The sequence below is a fragment of the Plutella xylostella genome, chromosome 23 (genome assembly GCF_932276165.1).
Source record: "Plutella xylostella chromosome 23, ilPluXylo3.1, whole genome shotgun sequence".
Lineage (NCBI taxonomy): Eukaryota > Metazoa > Arthropoda > Insecta > Lepidoptera > Plutellidae > Plutella > Plutella xylostella.
This window is the reverse complement of record NC_064003.1, coordinates 2,492,956-2,502,344: the sequence shown is the minus strand read 5'-3', so window position 1 is coordinate 2,502,344 and position 9,389 is coordinate 2,492,956. Positions and strand designations below refer to the sequence as shown.

Genomic DNA, 9,389 nt, shown 5'->3' with positions numbered 1-9,389 from the left:
CACAAAAGGCATCGTACATCGCACAAATAACAAGTTAACAGAAAGCATTAAATAACCACATAAACAGTGTTATATTTTTATATTCATACATCTTTGGTTATATTAAAATAATAAACCAGTGAATCCTGTGATACTCGAATCAAACTCAATTCCTTCCTTTTTTAAAACGCCCCAGAGAGACAGAGTGTGTAAAAAAAGGGGTTGCTTAATAATAGAAACAGGGGGTGAATAGTGGGTCATTCTGAACAATTTTTGTTTTACGGTTTTTTGGAAATTCAGTGAAGATGATGAGCTGAGTCACTCCATTTTGGGTAAAATTGTTTTCAAATATTTATTATGTAGTCTGAGCCTATCTGAAACCTAGTTAAACATTGTGAGATATGGCGTTTCGACTTTCTCCGTGTTCGGCATCATAAGGGTCACAGTGACAGTTAAATAAAGTCAATTTTTCTCTCCACCTTTAGTTTGCAAGGTGCGGGTGCCTATATAAATAGAGTGAGTCGCCCGCGCGCCTCAGTTGGTTTTTGATTTTTGAAGTGAACACTTCGGCAAAATGGCTCAATGTAGCCACGGTTCTCGTCGGCTTCGCTCCGACGGGGAAAAATATAATATTGAATTTGCGGAGTCCTCGCTGCCGGGAGCTGTAGCGTGATGCGGACCAGGCGGCGTGGGGCCTGCCGGCTGCTGCGCACACAGCCATTGCTGAGGATTTCGCAACGAAGGTTTGAGTTGATAAGCCGTGAGTAAAATGCTATTATTTACTGCTTTTAAAAGCTCAGCCACTGGTCATAATGCTCCGGCGCTTGGGGTTTTTATCCCACGCAGTAGGGTCCGATTCAATAGTCGTGGTGATGATTGATCACATATTCCGGTCCTACTAGTGGCGCTTGAGCTAGATACTTACATTAATGACCGCTTTTAGTAAAGCATATGTTAATTTTATACAGGAAAAAATTATAAAAATATATTTTTCTACCCTCAATTTCTAATATTTTTAGAAAACAGTTGATAAAAACTTTGCTATTACAATAATGCACTTGATTATAGCTTATGTAAGGCTTTACAAACAGGAGCTTTCCAGGACCATCATAGGATTTTTTTACAGGAAGCACGTGGCTCCGAGTTTCAGTATGTTGGGACATTGTGGCATGTGCGGCGAGTAATGTGATCCGCCGGTACCTACCCGCTGAGGGTAGGCAGGCCGATTCGGTGAAATTGAAGTTTCGTGTAACCTGCACCCGGCCCTGTGCTCCCGCGCTGGCCGCCGTCTCGTGGCACCTGCATCGCAGCGTACACCCGGCCCTGCGCTCCTGCCCTGGCCACCGGTTCGTGCCACCTGCATCGCAGCATACACCCGGCCCTGTGCTCCTGCGCTGGCCGCCGTCTCGTGCCACCTGCATCGCAGCGTACACCCGGTCCTGGCCCTGGCCACCGGTTTGTGGTACCTGCATCGCTGCATAGACCCAGCCATGCACTCCTGCCCTGGCGGCTGTACACCCGGTCCTGGCCCTGGCCACCGTTTTGTGCCACCTGCATCGCAGTGTACACCCGGTCCTGGCCCTGGCCACCGGTTTGTGCTACCTGCATCGCTGCATAGACCCAGCCATGCACTCCTGCCCTGGCGGCTGTGTTGTTCCACCTGCATCGCTGCGCACACCTGGCACTCCTGTTCTGGTTGCCAGATCCAAACGCCCCCTGTCTGGGAAGAGATTTTATGCTCAGCGGAAACGCCTGCACTATTGCTAGCACGGTCATCATCGTCATCAGCCATCATTATGAGTGACTTATCTAGAAGGTATCGAGTAACGTGCGCTATTCATCAGTGATTTTGGCATATGCAGACGAACGTTTACTGCCAAGGTTGGTCATGTTAGCCATACAAGGGCACACCAACGAAGCCTGAGTAACCACCTGCAGTCGCCGTAGCCACATCGGCATGGAGGACGACAAATCGGGTAACGTGCACCGCTTCTAAAAGTGTTATAGCACTTCAATTTGATGCCTCCGCTGAGGTATCCTGTTAAAGCAGCTTTCTTCTGAACTGCCCAAAGTGACCTGTAGACTGCTCCTGGGGATAGTTGTGCAATCAATTTTTTTTATTTTTTATTTCGATGTCTCTTCTGAAGAAACTGTCTAATGCAGCTTTTGTTCTAAACTGCCTAAAGATCATTGGACTGCTCATGGGAATGGTGACGCACGGTAAGTACAGGAGCGTTACTCTATACTGATGAGAAACGAACGAACGAGAGCTGTCGTTCAATCGGCACGTTTAATACATACAAACAGATAGAGCGGTGTAACGTTATTTATTTCTTCAAAATAAATAACTTACATATTAGTAAATAACTTCATAATTTAACTGTAAATTCCCTTTTTAAAAGTATCGACTTTATCGATAACTTAATCTTCGCGTCGATAATTCTTCAAATTATCGACGCGTTCCCATCCCTAGCCAGCGAAGCGGTCTTTTGTTCGTGTCCCCACCATCGCGGCAGCCCCACTCGGTGACCACTGGCTCTCGATCATTCGTCCACGGGCTACGGCATCGACTGCGCGTGACCCTACCTCACGGCAGTCCTCTAGGTGCCTAGCCCGCTCTAAAGTGTCGAATGACCTAGACATTACCAGTGGTATCGTGTGTGTGTCTTCCCCAATATCGGGTAAGTGTGATCAGACTTACTTAGCTCAATTTAGGAACCTATTTGTGTTTTAAACGTGTACTACTGTATTTTAAAAGTGTTAATTTAAATTTGTTTAACGTAGCTTCCTTTCTTATTTTATTCGCTTGCTTACGCGTTAGCTAGCTTAACTAACTGCGCACTTATAGCAGCCAAGATGGCGGACATGCAATTACGCATTATCATTTAGACTATTTTAGACATTCCATCATCATCAGCTTTTATATTTCTTTTATTTTAATTACGCTAGCTTGCCTAAATGCATTAACGTAGTTTTATTCCAAATTATGCTGCAGCTAGTGTACCGCTTTCGGCCTTTCCTTATTATTACTATTTCTTATTTAATTAATGTTAGGTATTCCGTTCTGGTTTCCACTGCCGCCTCAATCAAGTTAGATTAGGTGCTCTCCTGTAGGTTTTGATGACGGTATGTGGAACCTAGATGATAACTGTGTACTGATGCGTTGGATGTCTATCTATTCCAGGGTCCACGGTACGGTTTACCTACTGCACGGAACTACCTACTTCTACGGCTCGCCCTCTACGTGCTGGTTCGGCAACCCCCTACCTCCGTGTTGCTGACCACGCCGCGCAGCCGAGCTACACGCCACGCGCACGCTACGGCCACGTGACCTGCCTGCCTACCTACCTGGGCACTGGAGAAGAGGACTTCCACGCCGGTCGCGTTATCGGGATTCCACGCCGATACTCTTCGACTCAGGGGAGTCCCTATCCGTGCCAACTGAAAACTGACTGATCGTGTAGTGTAGGCCTAACCCACACTTGACCTCTTAATAAATTTGTGTCAAGCTAAACCCTGGCTTTCTCATTTCACCTCTCCGTTAGCTAGCCATATTTTATAAGCGCGACACTGGCGCCCAACGTGGTTCTAACGGTCAGTCATTTTTTTGGTTGGTGACGTAGCTTGATTTGTGTGCGTGCAACTTGTAAAGACTTATTTTCATCTATTTATTTTATTCCCGCTACACCTCGTAACTATGGTGCTGTGTTCCTAAACTAGTTTTGTGATAACTAAATTTAAAACTATCGATATCGATAATATTTTCCTTTTTAAAATATTTATTTGATTGTGAACGTAAAATTTTATTGTTGTTTAACACAGTACAATAGTTGCATTTTGTTTTCAGCTGCATCTTTTATGTTTGCTAGTGTTATTTACTGTGTACTTGAGAAAAAAACTGTCTACTTTAATTGATTTTGTAACAGAACGGAATCAATGAGTTAAGTAGATCTGATCACACAGTAGTTTTAAAAATGACGCTTTTCGCCATAGTTTTAGATTTTCGGATAATATCCATTTTTAAATTATTTTAAATTCATTGACATGTACCCTTTATCTCTTGCTTTTTAAATTTATTGACTGGACTTTAACTATTAAAACCGTTAACTTTTTTTAAATTCTACCCTCACTTTAGAATATTTTCTTTGTGAATAATGATTCTGCTTGAGTTAGCAAATTATTATATTTGCTGCCTCTTTGAATGAAAGGTGGCCTTATTATTCTCTAAATCTATGATAAGGCCTATTATGATTGAAAGTATGAAAGATTTTTGCAAGAGATGTATGAATGTGTATGTAGTTTCTTTAGTTACAAAGGAGTATTAAGCTGCGGATTTTGACTTTTAGGAGGTCAAAATCCTTGGGCAGAAAGGGGGGTAATGTAACGTTATTTATTTCTTCAAAATAAATAACTTACATATTAGTAAATAACTTCATAATTTAACTGTAAATTCCCTTTTTAAAAGTATCGACTTTATCGATAACTTAATCTTCGCGTCGATAATTCTTCAAATTATCGACGCGTTCCCATCCCTAGCCAGCGAAGCGGTCTTTTGTTCGTGTCCCCACCATCGCGGCAGCCCCACTCGGTGACCACTGGCTCTCGATCATTCGTCCACGGGCTACGGCATCGACTGCGCGTGACCCTACCTCACGGCAGTCCTCTAGGTGCCTAGCCCGCTCTAAAGTGTCGAATGACCTAGACATTACCAGTGGTATCGTGTGTGTGTCTTCCCCAATATCGGGTAAGTGTGATCAGACTTACTTAGCTCAATTTAGGAACCTATTTGTGTTTTAAACGTGTACTACTGTATTTTAAAAGTGTTAATTTAAATTTGTTTAACGTAGCTTCCTTTCTTATTTTATTCGCTTGCTTACGCGTTAGCTAGCTTAACTAACTGCGCACTTATAGCAGCCAAGATGGCGGACATGCAATTACGCATTATCATTTAGACTATTTTAGACATTCCATCATCATCAGCTTTTATATTTCTTTTATTTTAATTACGCTAGCTTGCCTAAATGCATTAACGTAGTTTTATTCCAAATTATGCTGCAGCTAGTGTACCGCTTTCGGCCTTTCCTTATTATTACTATTTCTTATTTAATTAATGTTAGGTATTCCGTTCTGGTTTCCACTGCCGCCTCAATCAAGTTAGATTAGGTGCTCTCCTGTAGGTTTTGATGACGGTATGTGGAACCTAGATGATAACTGTGTACTGATGCGTTGGATGTCTATCTATTCCAGGGTCCACGGTACGGTTTACCTACTGCACGGAACTACCTACTTCTACGGCTCGCCCTCTACGTGCTGGTTCGGCAACCCCCTACCTCCGTGTTGCTGACCACGCCGCGCAGCCGAGCTACACGCCACGCGCACGCTACGGCCACGTGACCTGCCTGCCTACCTACCTGGGCACTGGAGAAGAGGACTTCCACGCCGGTCGCGTTATCGGGATTCCACGCCGATACTCTTCGACTCAGGGGAGTCCCTATCCGTGCCAACTGAAAACTGACTGATCGTGTAGTGTAGGCCTAACCCACACTTGACCTCTTAATAAATTTGTGTCAAGCTAAACCCTGGCTTTCTCATTTCACCTCTCCGTTAGCTAGCCATATTTTATAAGCGCGACAGCGGCTCGCGCCGCAGTGCACTGAAAGTTCGTTTTTCGTCATATAAAGTGACCCCCCAGACACTATCTTTAAGTGTCATGACACATCGGCAGATTCCAGCTTTGAGTCTTTTCTTTTCTCGGCTGTGAGCAAAGTGAATCCCACCGGCGAGTGTTCAACCTAAAAGCACTGAGCTAATTCCTGATTTCGTGAAAGTCGCTGTTGCTATACCATACCGCTTCTCAAGTTACCGAACTTATTATGATCCTACTGTCGGGTGATCATGATCAGAGTGTCATCGCGGTTTCTGAGTGGCACCACATTAGCTGTTTTCCTTATGTCCCAGTGGATTGTGAGTGTGTATCCGAGCTCTTTGTTGAAAAATGCGTGAACCTCCTACGCAGCAGCTGTCTACTATATAGTTGTGTATCGAATAAATCGAGTAACGGTGCTCTTGCACGAGACGACTACCTTTTGGTAAAATTATAACTTCCACTATTCTGGGAACATGCATATACCTACTGTGTACTGTGTATCACATCACGTGTAGCCGCAGCCTTACTCAAATTACTGGGCTAGATAATAAACAATGGCAGTCGTCATTAAATTTCTATGAATTCATCATTTGGAGCACAATTCAAAGGATGAAAGTACCTATTCATGCCTAAACGGCTTCTCAATGAAAATGTATTTTTAATTCGATTCTGGCGCAAACGTTTCATAACTATTTTTCAACACTGTATCTGCTGAAACTTCTTAGACTGACTGGTGCAGACGTGCCGTTTTCACAATTCCATTTTGAGTAATCCTCAACTTTTTTATGGATCTTTCAGTTAGTTACATAACTAGTTACCAAGTAAAATACTTGTACTCGCATCTGATTGGAGCTCTCTGGTATATATATCTACTAAGCTAGTACAGAGTTATAACCGGGCAGTGGTGACGTGGCGTCGTGGTAGCTGCTTGATTTATTAGAGTTTGCTGAAAACTTTCAAAATAAGTAATAATTATTAGTCATAACTCTTCGCAGTTCTTTCAGAATGCAATATCAGGTCGCTGAAGTAGGTAACCTTCCTTAGCTGGGTATCAACAACAAGCCTTTTTGTTTTGAAGAATGTCATAGTTATTCACCGTTCCACTGTCATATCGATGTCCAAAGACTTTTTCTTTGGTATAGCTTACTACCTAAGTTTACCTATAGATAGCCGCAAGCTATCTGCTGTTGGCGAACTGTCAGTTCTGATGGATAAGTCAGGCTCGAGGTGGCTCGTCCAACTGTCCATGTTCCCGCCACCATGATTGTTGCTTCCACAGATTAGAGAGTCTATGTTGGCTGTCGTTGCATCAGGTCTGATCAGGTACAACTAACATCTTTACGTACCATCTTTATTTAATCGAGCTATTTTATTTTGTGTTGTCTTGGTTGACTTAATGGTTTTAAAATGTAACCTACAACAATGTAAGTAGGTACCTAGTGTACCTACTTACGTACCTTTGAAGTTGCAACAAGGCGAAGCCTAAATTAAGGTTTTGGCCGGGACCTACCCTTAGTGTTGACGAACATACCTAAAGACCTTGTTAATGTTTTTTATATGAAGTACTGAACATTTTACTTATCCTGGTGGCATGACTGATCATTTACTTACCCAGTTAAGACATGTTAGCCGGGTTTCATTTATCAAATATTATAATTGTTATTGTTGTGTTAATCAATCTTTATTAATTGATGTCATCTACCAAGGAATGCTGCCAGAGCTCATAATATTCACACCATGATGATACAGAATGATAGTAGTAAAATAACTTTCCTTCCTAGTAGGACTGCACAGGAACTCGTTAACCGCCGAGTTAGTTAGAATACAAAATTAGACTGTGTGTTACTTGTCAATCTAGAATATGAATATGGTGACCTGCATCGTGTTTTGAAAAACTGAATACTTAGTTATCCGCCAGTGTCACAGCCTTCATCTAATCTTTTCCAGTAGCTGATGAGGCTGAGATATTTAGTAAAATTATCTTCCCTTCAAGCACCACTCCTCGTTCCAAGGACTAGATGCTGCGCCAGGTGTTGCAGGTCGTGTCGTCGTACGGGGCTGACTGAGCAGGTCCACGAGGCTCCAGGGTCGGCTGCTGCATTTCTGAGGTCAGTCCAGAATTACATACCCTAGTCAGCATGTGCTGGCCTGAGCCCCAGCGGGCTGGATCGATATTCTACATTTTACAGCTTTTAAATATTGTTGCAAAGTATTTCACTGGTTCCATCCATTCGGCTAGTGTATGTTAAAAATATTGCCTTGACAATAACAAGATTTTGATTAATAATTACTTATAATTATTGCTTTCGAAGAGGCACTGTGTGTATCCATATGTATAATACCTACCTATATGAATAGGTACATACCTTCCATAACTTTCTGACAAGTCAGGAATAATAAGGAAGTACTTAAGTCTTATGTATACTTATACCTTTCTTTTTAGTATATCTACTACCTAGAAATCTATGCATTATAAATTTATAGATTCAAATATTTATCTACTGATATACTCATCAGTAGCTTATGGGTCACAGTTGGTTTTCTCTCCACCATGCGATAATAAACACATCTCACAATGTTTAACTAGGTTTCAGATAGGCTCAGACTACATAATAGACGCATTTTTCCTGAAATAAAAATGACATATTATGTATCTAGCCTATCTGAAACCTAGTCATTTCTGCATGGTGATATTACAACTGAGGCGCGCGGGCGACTCACTCTATTTATATAGGCACCCGCACCTTGCAAACTAAAGGTGGAGAGAAAAATTGACTTTATTTAACTGTCACTGTGACCCTTATGATGCCGAACACGGAGAAAGTCGAAACGCCATATCTCACAATGTTTAACTAGGTTTCAGATAGGCTAGATACATAATATGTCATTTTTATTTCAGGAAAAATGCGTCTATTTGCAACATCCTGTAAATAATACAAAAAGACCGAAGAAACATCAAGAAAGCGAGTAGAATGTTGAAATTGGGCTGGAGAATAGAGAGATTGTCTGCTCGCTAGTAGCTTCATAATTTCAGCTTCGTGACAAACTATTGTTGCCGACTGCAATTAGTTTTTTGTACTGGCGACGTCAGAAGTGATTATTTATAAATGAAAATATATTTTTAAATATGAAAATATATTTATCATGCAAAAACATATACAGGGTGTTGCAAAATTGGTATACTAAGCCGAAACCTACATGTGCAGCGTGTTATATCTAAGCCCAAAACTGAAATCAGAATTAGAAAATTCGCGAAAAAAAAAATCATTTTCCATAGAAACTTCGTTGGTCACGTGACTTTTAATATGGAAAAAAAATTTTTTTTTCGCGAATTTCCAAATTCTGATTTCAGTTTCGGGCTTAGATATAACATGCTATATATAGTATACCCTTTTTGCAACACCCTGTATACACCCTTTTAAGTAGCTTCTAAAAGACCTGTGCCAGAAATGCCATAAATGTAAGTATTTATTTTTTATTTATTACACAATGAATGATACAATTTTGTAGGATCATAAGATCGCAGTAAGTTGTCTGCACACTTCACTAGGCAGGCCCGTGCTGAAGTGTGAAGGTTCTGTTCCGTTCCTCATTATGTTTACAATTTTATAAATTAAATGTTTTGAATAAATTATCATCAAACAAAAACTAACAGGAAAATTTTATATTTCTTTTATTTTATTTTGCCTACTGTATTAAACAAAGTAATATTTACTAATTTTAATATAATATTTGATTTAGTAAGCAAAACTAAATAATACAG

The 9,389-nt window shown here is 41.2% G+C and overlaps 2 long non-coding RNA genes across 2 annotated transcripts; both read left to right on the top strand.

Moving 5' to 3' along the window:
* Positions 1–2,355: 2,355 nt before the first annotated feature.
* On the top strand, positions 2,356–3,490 carry LOC125490410. Its single transcript, XR_007267671.1, has 2 exons — positions 2,356–2,660; positions 3,164–3,490. It is a non-coding gene; the product is annotated as an uncharacterized LOC125490410 (long non-coding RNA).
* A 928-nt stretch (positions 3,491–4,418) lies between these two features.
* LOC125490409 lies at positions 4,419–5,553 on the top strand. The gene is made up of 2 exons (XR_007267670.1): positions 4,419–4,723; positions 5,227–5,553. It is a non-coding gene; the product is annotated as an uncharacterized LOC125490409 (long non-coding RNA).
* The last annotated feature ends 3,836 nt before the right edge of the window (positions 5,554–9,389 follow it).